Genomic DNA, 15769 nt, shown 5'->3' with positions numbered 1-15769 from the left:
TAGTGTCAGGGGCCCTTTGAGATGCCACAGTGTCCCGCAATGTCGTGACTACCTCATTCAGGGCCACTACGATGGTACCCATGGCGGAACTGATGTTTCTTAGTTCCTCCCTGAACCCCATATACTGTTGCTCCTGCAGAAGCTGGATCTCCTGAAACCTGGCCAGGACCGTCGCCATCGTCTCGTGGAGAGTGGGTTCCCTGGGCCTGTCCCCCCCCTGTCGCACAGCAGCCCTCCCAGTTCCCCTGTTTCCCTGGGCCTCTGTCCCCTGGACCGTGTGCCCACTACCACTGCCCCCAGGTCCCTGTTGTTGTTGGGGTGGTGGGTTAGCCTGGGTTCCCTGTAGTGGTGGACACACCGCTGATTGACGTGTCCTGGGGACAGAGGTATGGGCCCGCTGGGTGGGTGCTGTGCTGGTGTTCCCAGAGGGGGGAAGGTCTACTGTGGCCTGTGGCTGTGTGAGGGGAACCGACTGTCCCGGGGTCCCCGATGGAACGAGCTGGTCATCTAGATCAAGGGAGACAGAGCTGCTGTCCTCACTGTGGGCCTCTTCTGGGGGTGGAGGGGACATTTGTGGACCCTCCTGCGCGGTGACGTGGCGTTCGGGTCCTGCAGGGGTATAAAAGCATGGTTATTTCTTCTGTGTGTGTTATAGCGTGCAATGGGTGGGTGCCCGTGTACCCCAGTGCTGGCATTCCTTTGTGGGGGCTGTTTTGACGGTGGTTGGGGGGGGGGTTTGTATGTGTATGTGCAGTGGGCATGCTTAGGTGATGGGTGTCCATGCTTTGTGGACGCATGCAGGGCTAGGTGTTGGGATGGGTGGGTTGTGATGGTGAGACAGTTGCAAGGAGTAGGATGTGATGGGGGTGAGGGTGGGGGTATGAGTTGGCATGCAGGTGGGATGGGGGGGAGAAGTAGTTAAGATTTGCCTTACGAGATTCCATTCCTCCGCCTACTCCTGCGAGGCCCTCAGGATGCAGGATGTTCAAGACTTGCTCCTCCCATGTTGTAAATTCTGGGGGAGGAGGTGGGGGTCCGCCGCCAGTCTTCTGCACCGCGATGTTGTGCCTGGATACCATGGAACGCACCTTCCCCCGTAGGTCGTTCCAACTCTTCCTGATGTCGTCCCGATTTCTTGGGTGCTGTCCCACAGAGTTGACCCTGTCGACTATTCTGCTCCATAGCTCCATCTTCCTGGCAATGGTGGTGTGCTGCACCTGTGCCCCGAACAGCTGGGGCTCTACTCGTACAATTTCCTCCACCATGACCCTGAGTTCATCATCAGAGAACCTGGGGTGTCTTTGCGGTGCCATGATGTGGTGTGGGTGATGTGTAGGGTGGATTGTGTGGTGCTAAGTGTGGTGATGTGTATTGTTGTGTTGTGTGAAGTGCGTGCAAATATTGCTGGGTGACAGTGAATTGGGCGTCTGGGTGCTCGGATGTCTTTTCTCGGTGCGTGTTCACGAATCTCTAGGAGTGGAGGTTTGTGGGTGATGTGGGTGTGTGTTTTATATTTAATTGGGTGTGTGGGAGTGGTGTGTGTATGTGTCTCAGGTGTGTGTATTTTGAATTGTCCAATGGAATACCGCGGTTGAAAGACCACCGCGTGGATTCGTGTGTCGTGATAGTGTGGGCGTATTTCTGTTGGCGTGACGGTGGAGGTTTGGTCATCGCCAGTCTCTCGCTGCCCTTTGGTGTGGCGGACTTTTGTGGATGTCTGTATTTTGGCGGTTTGCCTGTTGTGGGTCAGAATGACCGTGGCGGTTTACCGCGGCCGCGGCGGTGTTATGGCGGTCTTCTGAACGGCGGTAAGCGCCTTTTACCGCCGAGGTTGGAATGACCCCCTAAGTCTCTTCCTACAACTAGTTGTGACAGTTGTCCAAACCTTACCGGCTCACTAGCAGTACCTCACCAGAAACACAATAGTAAAAGGTGATTTGTAGCAGTCGATTACGCATGGACTCAAAGTAAGATATCTCAGGGTTGTCGTGGTTAAACGGAAATTACCCTTTTCTCACAGATGTATTATGTCTCATACAAACAAAGGCAATAACACAGATGCAGTGAAGTTATAATAGTTTTTATTTAACATAATTGCCATTTGCGATAAGTTGCATGAACTGCAATGATTAGGATAATGAATATACCAAGCAACAGTATTGTGAAGAAGAGAGTCATGGTTATAAAGACCCCCACCATTTTGCAATATATGAAAGAAATATATATATATATATGTATGAGATGGAATATGCCCTAATACCCTAATGAGAATAGGCCTAACCTCCTAACTAAAGGAGAGCTGGGTTTGCTAAACCTAATCTGCCAAAGCCATGTCCATGAGAGGAGCCCCCAACCCTTGTTACCTTGGAATGAGGTCTCTATCTCAGACTCCGTAGGGACACGAAGACGAATATGTGACAGAACAACTAGGTCCTAAACAACTATAGCCTAAACCACTACTGCTAAACAACTAAAAAGTCTCTACAACTAAGTACTGAACAACTACTGTCTAAACAACAATTGTGCCTGAATAACAATTGCCTGAACAACTAATATATATATATATATTCTAAACAACTAATAAACCATAAAAACCAAAAAGAAAACCTTACCTTAAAATTAGTTGTTCAGGCAATTGTTATTCAGGCACAATTGTTGTTTAGACAGTAGTTGTTCAGTACTTGGTTGTAGAGACTTTTCAGTTGTTTAGCCGTAGTGGTTCAGGCAAGTAGTGGTTTAGACCTAGTTGTTCAGGATGTTTCCCCACGAAGACTGGGTCAGCGTCAAGACGACTGCAGCATCGGTATCAGCCATGGTGGCGATGCTCTCTGGTCGGAATCCCTCTGATTATCTGTCTGAAGTGTGATGTATTTATAGAGATCTACAAGGTCCCCTGACATAGGTGTATTCCAAAACAATAGATAGCAGGCATGCTTGGGACGGCAATTAAAATCAACAATCCCTCGAAAGTATAGAGAGGGAAAATCCCTAAGTGTGAACACATACTGTTTGTTTGTCTTTCGTGCTTGATCTTGACGCCTTGGCGCAGTGACACTGATAATAAAACTCATAACAAGTGGCCTAACTATAAACAAGGCCGCCATTTTAAAGGAAATAAATAATTAAATGGACTAAGACAGAGTAAGCTAAGTAGGTTAAAAGTCACTAGGTGACGGGGGCACGAGTTTACAAGCCTACGGCTAAGCTAACTCCTGTTATCCCGTTAAAACAAACTAGGATTCACTACACCCTCCCCATTGCCGTAACAGGTATGATGAAGGTACAGGAACCCAAACGCTAAAAAAGCTACCTCTGAACTAAAAAGCCAAAAACAAGCTAATAAATGATGCTGATAATAAAACAACCGCTGTCTGTTAAAAATCTAAATATACATACAGAGACGTTAATATCAACCATGACAAGTACAGCAAACGTTTAGTATACTTTAGTTTAGTAACGTTTAGTATAATTGCATATTTTGGAATCGGGAAATGGTAGGCAAATTTGTCAAATTATGTGTAATACGCAGGATCTTGAAGAATGTCATCGAAGTCATCAGTCAATGATCTAAAAAATGAGTCAACATCATCTGAAGTGAAATCCATTGTTGGACGGACAAACGGATCCACATAGCAGAAATGAGCCACATTTACCGGTGCATCGATACTCGCTGCAGTGTCCTCATCCATGTTAGATTGTATAACAGAAGGCTCATAGGTGGCCTCGCGGAGCAACCTCAGTCTCAAGGGGCATGACCGTGAATGAACCCTCATCTGGGACATCAGCAGTTCGCGGTCCACAGGGGATGTTGGTGCTACAGCAAGACAGACCATAGGCAGATGTTCAAAGAGACACCATATGCAGCGGAAGACCGGTTGTACACACCAGAGTAGAGGCCGGAATGACAACGACCAGTCAAACTCCAGTGCCACCAGCAAAGGTGTACCGAAGATCCGAGCCATGCGTTCACGGCACAGTGGGGTCGGCGGGAGTGGCTCCATTGCTCTGTGTTGCTGGAAAGAAACAACCACCGCGAATCAGAAGAAATAGCAGTAGCAGTCCGCCAATTAAAGCCAGAATAATTGGAAAGCCACCAAACACACTGGAAAAGAGAAAATGGATGGCTGATGGGATGACTCCGAAGACAGTCTGGAAGATGGACACGAAACCAGACCCGACAGCCTTAAAGAAATGAACAATCCCAGTTGTGCTTGAAGCATTGAATATTCTGGATACCAGCTCTCCAAAGTGTTTGGGGAAATCGGTATTTAAAAGGGATTGTATCTCAGCTGATGATCTCGCAATCTGGAGCGCATACGTCTCTTTTGCGGATGTCAAGGCGACCTGTTTCTGAAACAATAGCGCCTTTAGTCTACTCAACTTGTCATAGTTCACATTAATAGTATCAATGTGGGGCCATATTTCAGATACTTTTATCTCTCGTGTGGGGGGAAACAAAACATGTCCACAACACGTAACGACCTTCGTGACTGAGATTGCGTAGGCAATGCCAGGTCGCAAGCCGCAACAGCTTTCATTGTTCAGTAGAACATAACTTCCATTGGAAAGTACATGAAACACTGGACGAATCAAGGGGACGGGAGTACCCTTCAGAAAACAGGCCAAATTCGCGACCCCCACATTGCAAAGACCGTGAAGAGACACCTGTTTGCATATCATAGAATGACGAACAGCAGTCTCACATTCACTTCCGCTAAGAAAGACCTCCTGTTCACCGTTCTGACATTTATAGTCAAAGGGCAACTCCCACTCTTCCTTAATAAAGCTATCTCCTAGCTGCTCATATCGTACGACCGCAAGATGTTTCAGGCAGCTCGAGAAATGAAAGGTCAAAATCGGTAAATTAATAATGTCATGCAAGAGCCAGATAGTTGAAGGACTCTCTGCTACTGTGAAGGGCAACTTATCTAATTTTTCTACTTGAAGGAGGGTGAAACGAGCCTCCCTTTTAGCCATTGTCTCTTGTTCCCTGGAAAAATTAAAAGCAGTGAACAGTTCACTCCCATTAATGTACTTCCATGGCATGTGGCCACTTTTCAGTGTCTGTAATGTCCAACCAAGCTGCATGATGGAACGTAGCTGTGTTTGCCCATGATATAACCGGGACAAGTCAGTCTGAGTGATATCAATAGCAGACGACACTATATTCGATAGTGAATAAATCCTGTTGGACAGCGTATTCATGCCATTGTCGACAACAGCTAATGTTTTTTCCAAATTCTCCTTATCTAGTTGCCTTAAACGTGCAGCAGCATCAATCTGGGAAAGTTTCCAAATTTCATTGTACATAGCATATACAAACCGTTTCGAGCGTTGTTTCCTAGGACCTAACTGAAAATCCTGTAAGTCTATACTGTCAGAAAGAGTGTTCAGGTGTTGCTTAACCGCTGTTAACGTGTTTGTCTGCACCCATTGCTGGCACAGCTTACCCACACTGTATGTTGTAATTATACCTGTATGTTGACCTGATATAAAGTGAGGGTCAGGCCTGTGAATGGAAAAAAACCCTGAAGAGTTTAAGAAACGCTTTTGACACTCATCAGTGTCGGAGGGCCAAACCAACCACCCGCCGGGACGGGAAAGTGAAGAATTATAGGTACCAGCCTTAACCATTGCACCTAGCCTGTCTTCTGAGACATTAAGAAAGTGTTGCCAATCTTTAAACTTTGTCGGAGTAGGGATACTGGGCGTGTTTAGATCTTTAGGCCGATATTTATACTTTTTTAGCGCCGCATTTGCGCCTCTTTTTGACGCAAAAGCGGCGCAAACTTACAAAATACAATTGTATTTTGTAAGTTTGCGCCGGTTTTGCGACAAAAAGCAGCGCAAAAACGGCGCTAAAAAAAGTATAAATATGGGCCTTAATTTTTGCTAACCCTAGACATGATGTCTGCTCAATAGTGTCATTTAAGAAAATCATTTGCAGAGGAATCAGGCATGCTCGAAACAAAGCCTCCCTACCCTGTATCTGCCAATCTAGTGTCCCCCATACACTTTTCAAATCAATAGTGTTTTTCCAATATTCGTAACCCTCAATCGAGAGCCGGGAAACGAAGGGATCTGAATAAATCAGTTTTGTATCTGTCAGCAAACGTTTTCTACTTTGTACCGGAGGTATTTTAAAATAATACGATTCTCCTTTTCCTGTATCATGCCCAGAAAAGTATGTAAATTTGTCGCTGTAATACTTTGGACTCCCCACCTGTGGTGTTGAACAATGTTCCCATTGTGTGTAGTTCAAGAGAGGCCTATATCTAGTTGCACGGGTTAGGTAGTGATATCCCCAGTTGTTATAGCAGAACATTTCCCCATAATTCATTGTATAATCATATACATCATCACTTCCAAAAGCGGATTATAGTCCTTCATTTCAGCTAGCATTGAATCAACTGTTTGGACATCCCAATCATCAGACACAACATTAGGTGTAATAACATTAGACATTGAAATTTTGAACACGTATGGTATTTGAATTATCTCTGTAGGCCCGTATATATCAAATGGAACTTTGTCCCACACAATCCCATCAGTAATTGGTTAAGCTGTAATATTGACAGGGGACAAATCACGTTGGACCTTATGTGAAGAATGATGCAGTGTTAAAATTTCAAAAACAGGCTCCACAGAGGAGCGATCAGGAATATAGTGACCATTAATCAGCAAAAAGAAAACAGTCATAAAACCAATCCATAAAAATAATGCAATAAATGTCAAACAGAACCATAGATAGTTCCATGGGTAAATCAAATAGTTCTTCTTAAGCCATCGATACAGCTTACTACTTATCGAAAGTTCGTCAGTCACCGTTGAGGATGAATCCGAAGAAAAGTCATCAATGTCAATGAAATAGCCAGAGCAGGTCTCAGCAAACACAGGACCCGCTGAATTCTGATCCACCGTTCGTGGAGGTTCTTGATAGACAACGTCATTAGTCGTGGAAGTGTTAGTGTAAAATACAGCCAAATCCTGAAGCGGGGTGGTCACCGAAGATGTTACTGGAACCGACAAAAGTTCATTTTCTGCCCTCCCCATGGTCGAGGAAGTGTCTGGAACAGCTGTTGACATAGTTGCATAGTCAGTAGTAGTGATGTTCATCCTACTATGTAGATGGATGTCCTGTTGGGTAGTGAGAGGGGATCGGGAACTACCCAAGGGACCTCCTAGTCTACTGTGAAGAATCGGCCACATGGTGTAATTTGATGTCATCAATGGAGATGAATCTGTTCGATTTAGAACCAGACAATGGTGGAAGGATGACAGTCCTTGTACCTTTTATTCCCAAGACCGGTACAGGTGCCCTGTATGATGGACCAAACTCTTTTTTCACAGCGATCTTCTCACAAACCAGATCCCCAACGTTAGGAATCTAGCCAGTCGAAGTTTTCGCCAATTCCCTTATTCCTAAGGTGGCAGCACTTGCAGATGATTTATCATCACAAAATTGTTGAAGCTCCTGTAAAACAGTGAGACGTTCTTTTATATGAAATGGTGTTTCTTCTGCCACCATACCAGGGGCATCAAGATCAGGGACATACATAGGTATCCCAAAGAGAACCTCATATGGAGACTTTCCCCCCAAGGACCGTTTTGGCAGATTATTCAGTGCTCTCTGGACCCCATATAGGTGATGTAACCAACTGCGGCCTGAACCTAATACTCGAGCTGTTAAGGACTGCTTTAGATCACGATTCCGCCTCTCCATGACCGAATGTCCCTCGGGATGGTATGGTGAGGAGTAATGGAGTTCAACACCCATCGTTCTCATGGTGTCCCTGAAAGCTTTAGAGGCAAATGCAGGGCCCTGGTCCGAATGGAATGCTGCAACCGCATATGTACCGATAAAGATCAGCAAATCTTTTATAACAGTCCGGGCGTCAGCCGACCGCTGTGGCCATACCCACAGGAATCTAGAACAGGAATCCACAGCCACTAAAATGTATTTGTAAGCACCATCAGGCTGTAAGGGACCACAATGGTCCAGGTATACACATTGGAGTGGCTTGTCTGACACTAAGAGGGATGTCTGCGGAGGGCATTTGATATTTGAGCCCTTAATCTGCTGACAAATGTCACAGCAAAGGACATACTGTTTAGTCCGTCTGCATAGACCAGGCCACCAGTATTGTTGTTGTAGAATTGTTGTAGTGGCCTGTATACCAGCATGTGCAGAAGCGACACCCTCGTGTGCGGCTGTAATCAGCTCTAATCTCTGGTCTTCATTGGGGATTACTCGATCACCTACCCCAGGAATCGTTGCATAAGCAACATTCTGTGCACTGATATGGTAAGTATAGTTCGTACGGTATCCTTTCGGAAGGGTCTTGCCTGCAGCCGAAGCTTTAACGGCAATCAGTATTTCATTATCCAACCTCGTCCGAGAACGAGTCACTGCAGCCACAGAAGCCGTAGCTACTGATGCTTTGGCTGCTTCATCAGCCAATGTATTACCGGCAACGTTTTTTCCTACACGTTGGTGTCCTAATGTATGAACTACATGGACACATGGTAGCTTATCCTTAAGATCAGCCACCCTTCCCCACAACATTTTGTGTTTAATGGTGTTCCCTTTAGAATCTCTAAACCCGTTCAGTTTCCAATGATTGAGATAATCATTGTATGACTGGACGCAGTAATATGAATCACAGACGTTCAAAGTCATGGTTCCTGGCTCAGTATGTTCGAGCGCTAGAAGAAGAGCCTTAAGCTCGGCCAACTGGGCTGTGCTGTCCCCTAAGGTCTGCGTGTAGGTATTGTGAGGATGGAAAACTCCGTCTTCCATTATCCCGCACACGGCTGCGCAAGCTGCCGAGTATTGATGTTTAGTACCTACAGCCGGTTGTGCCGATCCGTCAGTATAAATGATAGTATTATAACTGTCCAGTGGCAAGATATGTCGAGGAGCGGGGTACTCCTGTTCATACTGGAGAAATTCTTGTGTCTGAAGCCTGGGGTCAAACACATAATCAACATCAATGGCGGTCAGAGATGTTGCCCATTGAATCCAGCGTGGATGTAATGCCTTAGCGTTTGGAACACTCGCTTTAGTGACAGCCTCTAAGGCCGGCACCGGGGAGACAACAATAATGCGTTTCCCCTGGGCAAGTGGCCTCTCCTTTATGACGGCCATCTGAACTGCTGTCACAATTTTTTCTGTGGGTGCAAAACGTTTTTCAGCATTTGAGTATAAGTGTGATTTATATGCGATCGGCACTGTGTCATCCTCATTAAAGGTGACATAAGTAAATCCAAGTGCTCCAGCAATTATCCTGATGACCAAATTTGTTTTATTGTCACGTGTGTGTAAGTGTTTAGCATTGAGCATGTCCCGTTGCATATCCCTTAGGATATGTGTGTGTTCAATCGTCCACCGTCTGCTAGAAAAATTGGGCTGTATTAAGTCATAAAGTGGCTTGATGCGTTCTGCATAATCTAGAATGTATCTTCTGCCAAAATTGAAGAAACCCAGTAATGACTGTAATTTCTTAAGTGTGTTCGGAGGCTGTAGCTGAGCACACTTTTCTAGGAAGTGTGGGGCCAGGCTCTTCCCCTCATTTGATAGTTCATATCCCAGGAACAATACACTAAGAAAGGCTATCTTGCTTTTCTTAAAATTAAATTTATAACCGAGGTCTGCAAATCCCAAAATGATCAGATCGACCCTCGCAAGATGAATGTCGAGGGCGTCGTCAGTGAGATAGATATCATCCACATAGGACAATGCATCGGAATCAAGCTCGTGCAAAATTGATGTCACACGGGCTGAAAACAGTCCTGGGCTATTTTATAGCCTTGGGGCAAACGAAAAAAAGCGTTTCTGAGAGCCAAACGAAAAGGCACTCAGGGCCCTACTTTGATGTGCTAAATTCTGGCAGAAAAACCCATTAGATATATCCAATGTAGTTTTATATTTTTTACGCACTATATTGTTTATCAGTGCTGTGCTGTGTGAATTTTGTATAGCATATGTGCGTGTATGACTATTTAAGTGTCTATAATCAACCACTATTCTATATGAATGATCTGGTTTTGCAACGGGAAATAATGGATTATTCATCGCCGATGTATAGGGCTCAATCACTCCCTGGTACTCAAGTTGTGACAGTATCTCCGTCACTGGAGCTTTTGCCTCATGCTTAACAGGGTATTGTGGTTGCGGGTGGGGTGTAGACCTAACGGGAATAACATGACAAGGAGAGTTCTTGTCCCACCCTACATGATTACGGTATAGTGCAGGTGCCTGCGCTAAAGCCCATTCAGCAGCATAGGCTTTTTTGTCTGCCTCCGGAACAAGATCGGAAAAAGAAGGCAAAATGACATCTTCCCCATGTGGGAGCTTGCGGGCATGTTCAGGTGGCCAGTCTCTCTCGGTCAACAGGATATCACTAGTAAGTTCATCCCAAAATACCACACTAATAATGCGTTCCACGTCTCCCTCTATCTCAATTGTTAAATCATAAACCCGATCGGGTGGGAGAACGCGGCCATCCGCTGTCTCAACCGCGATGTAATCGCTAGTTGCTGTTGCATCCAGATGATCTTTCAGACTCTGGTGACATATCGTGACCTCTACCGTGCTGTCCAACAGAGTCACGGCCCACTTCTTGTTCCTCAACAGTGTTCTCAATACTATTGGCATTTTTAACTGTCAGTGCTGCCACTTTCTTCTTTTTAAATTGCGGCTTTTGCTAAGGAGTCTTTTCTTCTTTTTTAATGGCAGACTGTGTCAAGTCTTTTTTTTCTTTCACGTATTCCGGACGTCGATCTTGACGGCCCCTTCTCTCGCTACGTTTATCTGGTGCGTCCTGAAAGGAACGAGAAGGACGTGAATCAGTATATCTGTCTGGAGTTCTAATGTTATCCCTATTTCTGAGATTATACCTCCTTTCGGAGTACTCCGGATGTGGAGAGTCAGCTCTTTTATTTTTCCTGTCTTTGAAATCTTTTTGGTTATCCCAGCGCTTTTTAGAGCCCTCTTGTGCCTGCTTTGTACCTTCCTTATGGGTGGCACCTGGTAATTCCAATTTCTTAGGTTTGGCTCCCAAACTATCCCGTCCTATACTAGTATAGGTATCGGAAATTATTTTCGGCAGTTGTCTCTCTTGTTCCATATTTGGAGTTTCCCGGAGACGCTAGTGTATTGCCAGTGCCACGCTTCCCCTTTAATATTACTTAGTATGATCGAGGAGACGGCGTCAAAGTTACGCATCAATTTCATCCCCAGATCCAGGGCCGGTGCAGCCCCATGCTCGTTTTGTATTTGTTTTAACACTTCCGGTAAATTGGCAAGTGTTGGGGTACCATGTGTGGTAGTATAAACGGCAGCGAAGACTGTACCCCATGAGGCACATTCATCCACTGAGGGAACCATCCCAAATGGCAAGCACATAGTGAGCAGTCTATGTTTTTCCTGTGGCCCGTATGGGGGAACACAGCTTCCAGCTGATTTGTTTTCTGGGCAATCCAGAACGGTATTTTTTCCCGTTCTGTGGACACTTTACCCATAATAGTATGCACTGTTTGTGGATTAATCCCAGTAGCCAATTGATACCCACCAGCTACTGGCACTGCTGGACGCGCTGGTGTTGTGTTCAATGTTCGCATTACGAACTGAACCAATCGTCTATATAATGCCACTAATTCATTATATAGTACTCGTAAATCTGCGATCAGCATATTCTGTATGCCTGGGTGAGGTGTATATGTGGCAAACATAGGCCATGTAGGTCCCTCATTACTTAAAGGACCTAGCCTCACTCTTCGTAGTACATGTGGTAGGGCGCCTTCAAACCAGTTCTGATGCTCTTGATATGTGAGCGATATTTCATGATACTGGTATGCTTCGTACCGTACAGGTACGTTTGCAATGTCATATGTGTGAAATGTGTGTGTTCTTTGGTCAGCCTCAGGAAAGGTGACCCAACTGTAAAAAGTCTCTGTTTGGTATGCTTCAGTCGCTTCTATAATCATAGTAACATCCCCGCCCTCTTCTGTAAGGCCATGCGCTAATAAATGTTGTGTAAGTGCATGTCTAGCATTCGCAGGAATGTCTATGGTATTAGCCATAGTTGTTTAGAGAAACGGAACACCAAAAATAGAGGACGTTTTTTTTCCTTTTAATAAGTTCGAGCTCGAACAACCTACAGCTTAATTAGGTGTTACCTGTTCAGCCGAGGAGGATTCTCCCAAAGACCAAGCACGTCTCCGTATAATGGTACTTAGGGTACCTGTTGTCTGTGAGACAGTGATAGTCAGGGTATCCGTAAATTAGTGCCTAAACACCATCGTTGGTGGCGCCATGTCGTAGTTTGGACTCCTGCTCTGAGCAAGACTGCTGGTTTCAGGATGACAGTACTTTCGTTTGTAGGTGACTAAGGGGGTTATTACAACTTTGGAGGAGGTGTAAATCCATCCCAAAAGTGACGGTAAAGTGACGGATATACCACCAGCTGTATTACGAGTTCCATAGGATATAATGGACTCGTAATACGGCTGGTGGTATATCCGTCACTTTACCGTCACTTTTGGGACAGATTAACACCTCCTCCAAAGTTGTAATAACCCCATAAGTCTCTTCCTACAACTAGTTGTGACTGTTGTCCAAACCTTACCGGCTTACTAGCAGTACCTCACCAGAAACACAATAGTAAAAGGTGATTTGTAGCAGTCGCTTACGCATGGACTCAAAGTAAGATATCTCAGGGTTGGCCTGGTTAAACGGAAATTACCCTTTTCTCACAGATGTATTATGTCTCATACAAACAAAGGCAATAACACAGATGCAGTGAAGTTATAATAGTTTTTATTTAACATAACTGCCATTTGCGATGAGTTGCATGAACTGCAATGATTAGGATAATGAATATACCAAGCAACAGTATTGTGAAGAAGAGAGTCATGGTTATAAAGACCCCCACCATTTTGCAATATATGAAAGAAATATATATATATGTATGAGATGGAATATGCCCTAATACCCTAATGAGAATAGGCCTAACCTCCTACCTAAAGGAGAGCTGGGTTTGCTAAACCTAATCTGCCAAAGCCATGTCCATGAGAGGAGCCCCCAACCCTCGTTACCTTGGAATGAGGTCTCTATCTCAGACTTCGTAGGGACACGAAGACTGGGTCAGCGTCAAGACGACTGCAGCATCGGTATCAGCGATGGTGGCGATGCTCTCTGGTCGGAATCCCTCTGATTATCTGTCTGAAGTGTGATGTATTTATACAGATCTACAAGGTCCCCTGACGTAGGTGTATTCCAAAACAATAGATAGCAGGCATGCTTGGGACGGCAATTAATATCAACAATCCCTCGAAAGTATAGAGAGGGAAAATCCCTAAGTGTGAACACATACTGTTTGTTTGTCTTTTGTGCTTGATCTTGATGCCTTGGCACAGTGAGACTGATAATAAAACTCATAACAAGTGGCCTAACTATAAACAAGGCCGCCATTTTAAAGGAAATAAATAATTAAATGGACTAAGACAGAGTAAGCTAAGTAGGTTAAAAGTCACTGGTGACGGGGGCACGAGTTTACAAGCCTACGGCTAAGCTAACTCCTGTTAGCCCGTTAAAACAAACTAGGATTCACTACAGCCTCAGCTCCCTTAAGGGAGTCAAGGCCAGTGCAGTAGCACTGTTTACGCCAGTCTGACCGAAGGAAATGCTGTTATACGATGTTTCCACCAGTCAGCCCAGAGGAAACATTGTAATACAACTGGGTGGAGGCCGCCGGTATGAAGGCAGTCTCCTACTCATGGCTTTGGAGGTTGGCTCAGTTCGACAGCCTAAGTCTTAATCAGGCCTGAAAAATCTGTAAGAGCCACGCCTGCTTTTTAAAGTCATATCTTCCATGTCAGATGTAACACCCATATGTCAATCAGTGGTCCTCTTTCCAGAATTAGTGGATCAGCGGTCCAGTTTTTACCTTTAATTGTTAAATTCAGTTTTTCCGAATCTCAAGTTTATACAGTTTTGAGTATGGTGGCAGTCCCATTTTGGATGTGCTATGGATCTTACTTTGGTATAGCGGTGCTCCATTTTGGATTGTAATGTGCTCTGGGCTGGACATCTGTTTCTAAAATGTTGGCTGTCCTGTGAAAGTTTGCTGTAATTGAGACTTTGTTGTCCAGGTAAAGGACTACATAGGAAGTGTTCTCTGTTCCTAAATAAATGTGAGTGCAACACCATGGAGATAAAGTGCTCCTCAAAGGAAAGACATATGAAATCTACCTCTACTGGGAAAAAGGCTCAACACCACTCTAGAGAGCCACAGTGTGACTTATGTACTGCTATGTTATGAGATGTGATAACAGATAAGGCAATGGAGGTGGCTTTTCAAACCATGAAAGGGCCTTATCCTCATAAAAGATGTATGCTGGACATCACCACAGTGCAGGACATGAATACTTCAGAGGAAGAGGTAGCATACAGAAGAAGATATGTACAAGGAGTAGAGCTGCCTGAAGTAGTCCAGCATTTAAGAGATGATTTGAGCTTCCCTGTGTCTTCAGGGTAGGAGGAAGAGACTGATTTTTTTCTTTAATACTGTAGTATAGAACCAGTCTTTACTTTTGCATAAGGCAATAATAAAAGTGTTGTCCAGGGAATCAAGTTCATGCCACAGAGATTTCCCTTGGATGTTTTCAAGAGGACTGCCTGGCAACAGTAAAGGTAGACGCTAACGCTGGAATTTCTCCCAGAAGATTATTTTGTAAGATGTAGCATCACCAGATGCAATTAAGAAAATAAATTAAAACTGACACAAAAGACCCTATGCTGCATCAGATTTTGCATTAGAGGAAGGCTCTTACACAACATATACAGTGCAGTTTTTAGTTTCAAGCCTCAGCAGAAGAGCTATAACAGGGAGCAGGTTACATTCCCCAGTTGTCTCTGATGGAGCAGCAGGTCAGGTTTTTTTATGACCATCTCTTTTGATTGGCTTTGAACATTTCTGGCTGACGGACTGGAATGCAGACAATTCACAAAAAGCACTTTGTAGCCATATACCTTTAGATAGTTCCAATGCGTTAGAATCCCAGCTGGAAGATCAGAAGTTGCTAGGTCCAATTCAACCTCCCTTTAAGAAAAGAGGAGTTGGGTTCATGCTGTCTTTCAGACATTTAAAAGGACTAGCCAAACCTTTAGAGGAAGTAATCATGGCTGGGAAGTCCTGTCCTCTGACAAACCCCAGCTCCAGAATATCATCCTCCTTATACTCCTGCAAATAAAAAATACTGACGATGCTGAGAAAGAAGAAGGAAGACTTAGGGGCCGCCATAACACCGCTGCGGCCGCGGTAAACCGCCACGGTCATTCTGACCCGCAACTGGCAAACCGCCAAAAACCCGACATCCACAAAAATCCGCCACACCAAAGGTCAGCGGGAAACTGGCGATGACCAAACCTCCACCGTCACGCCAACAGAAATACGCCCATACAATTCCGACCCACAAATCCCCGCAGCGGTCTTTCAACCGCGGTATTCCATTGGCAGTACACCGCCGCGGTCAAAATACACACACCTTTACAAAACACATCCACATTGGATAATTCAAAATACACACATCTGAGACACATACACACACCACTCCCACACACCCAATCCAGTATAAAACACACACCCACATCACCCACAAACCCCTACGACCACAATTGCGAGTGAAGGACAGAGAGAGAGAGCACAGCATAGAGTATACCATCACACAGAGGCAAATCACAACATCACCCACACACTTTCCACGC

This window comes from Pleurodeles waltl, chromosome 4_1 (genome assembly GCF_031143425.1).
Source record: "Pleurodeles waltl isolate 20211129_DDA chromosome 4_1, aPleWal1.hap1.20221129, whole genome shotgun sequence".
In the NCBI taxonomy this organism is placed as follows: Eukaryota; Metazoa; Chordata; class Amphibia; order Caudata; family Salamandridae; genus Pleurodeles; species Pleurodeles waltl.
This window is presented reverse-complemented; position numbering follows the sequence as displayed.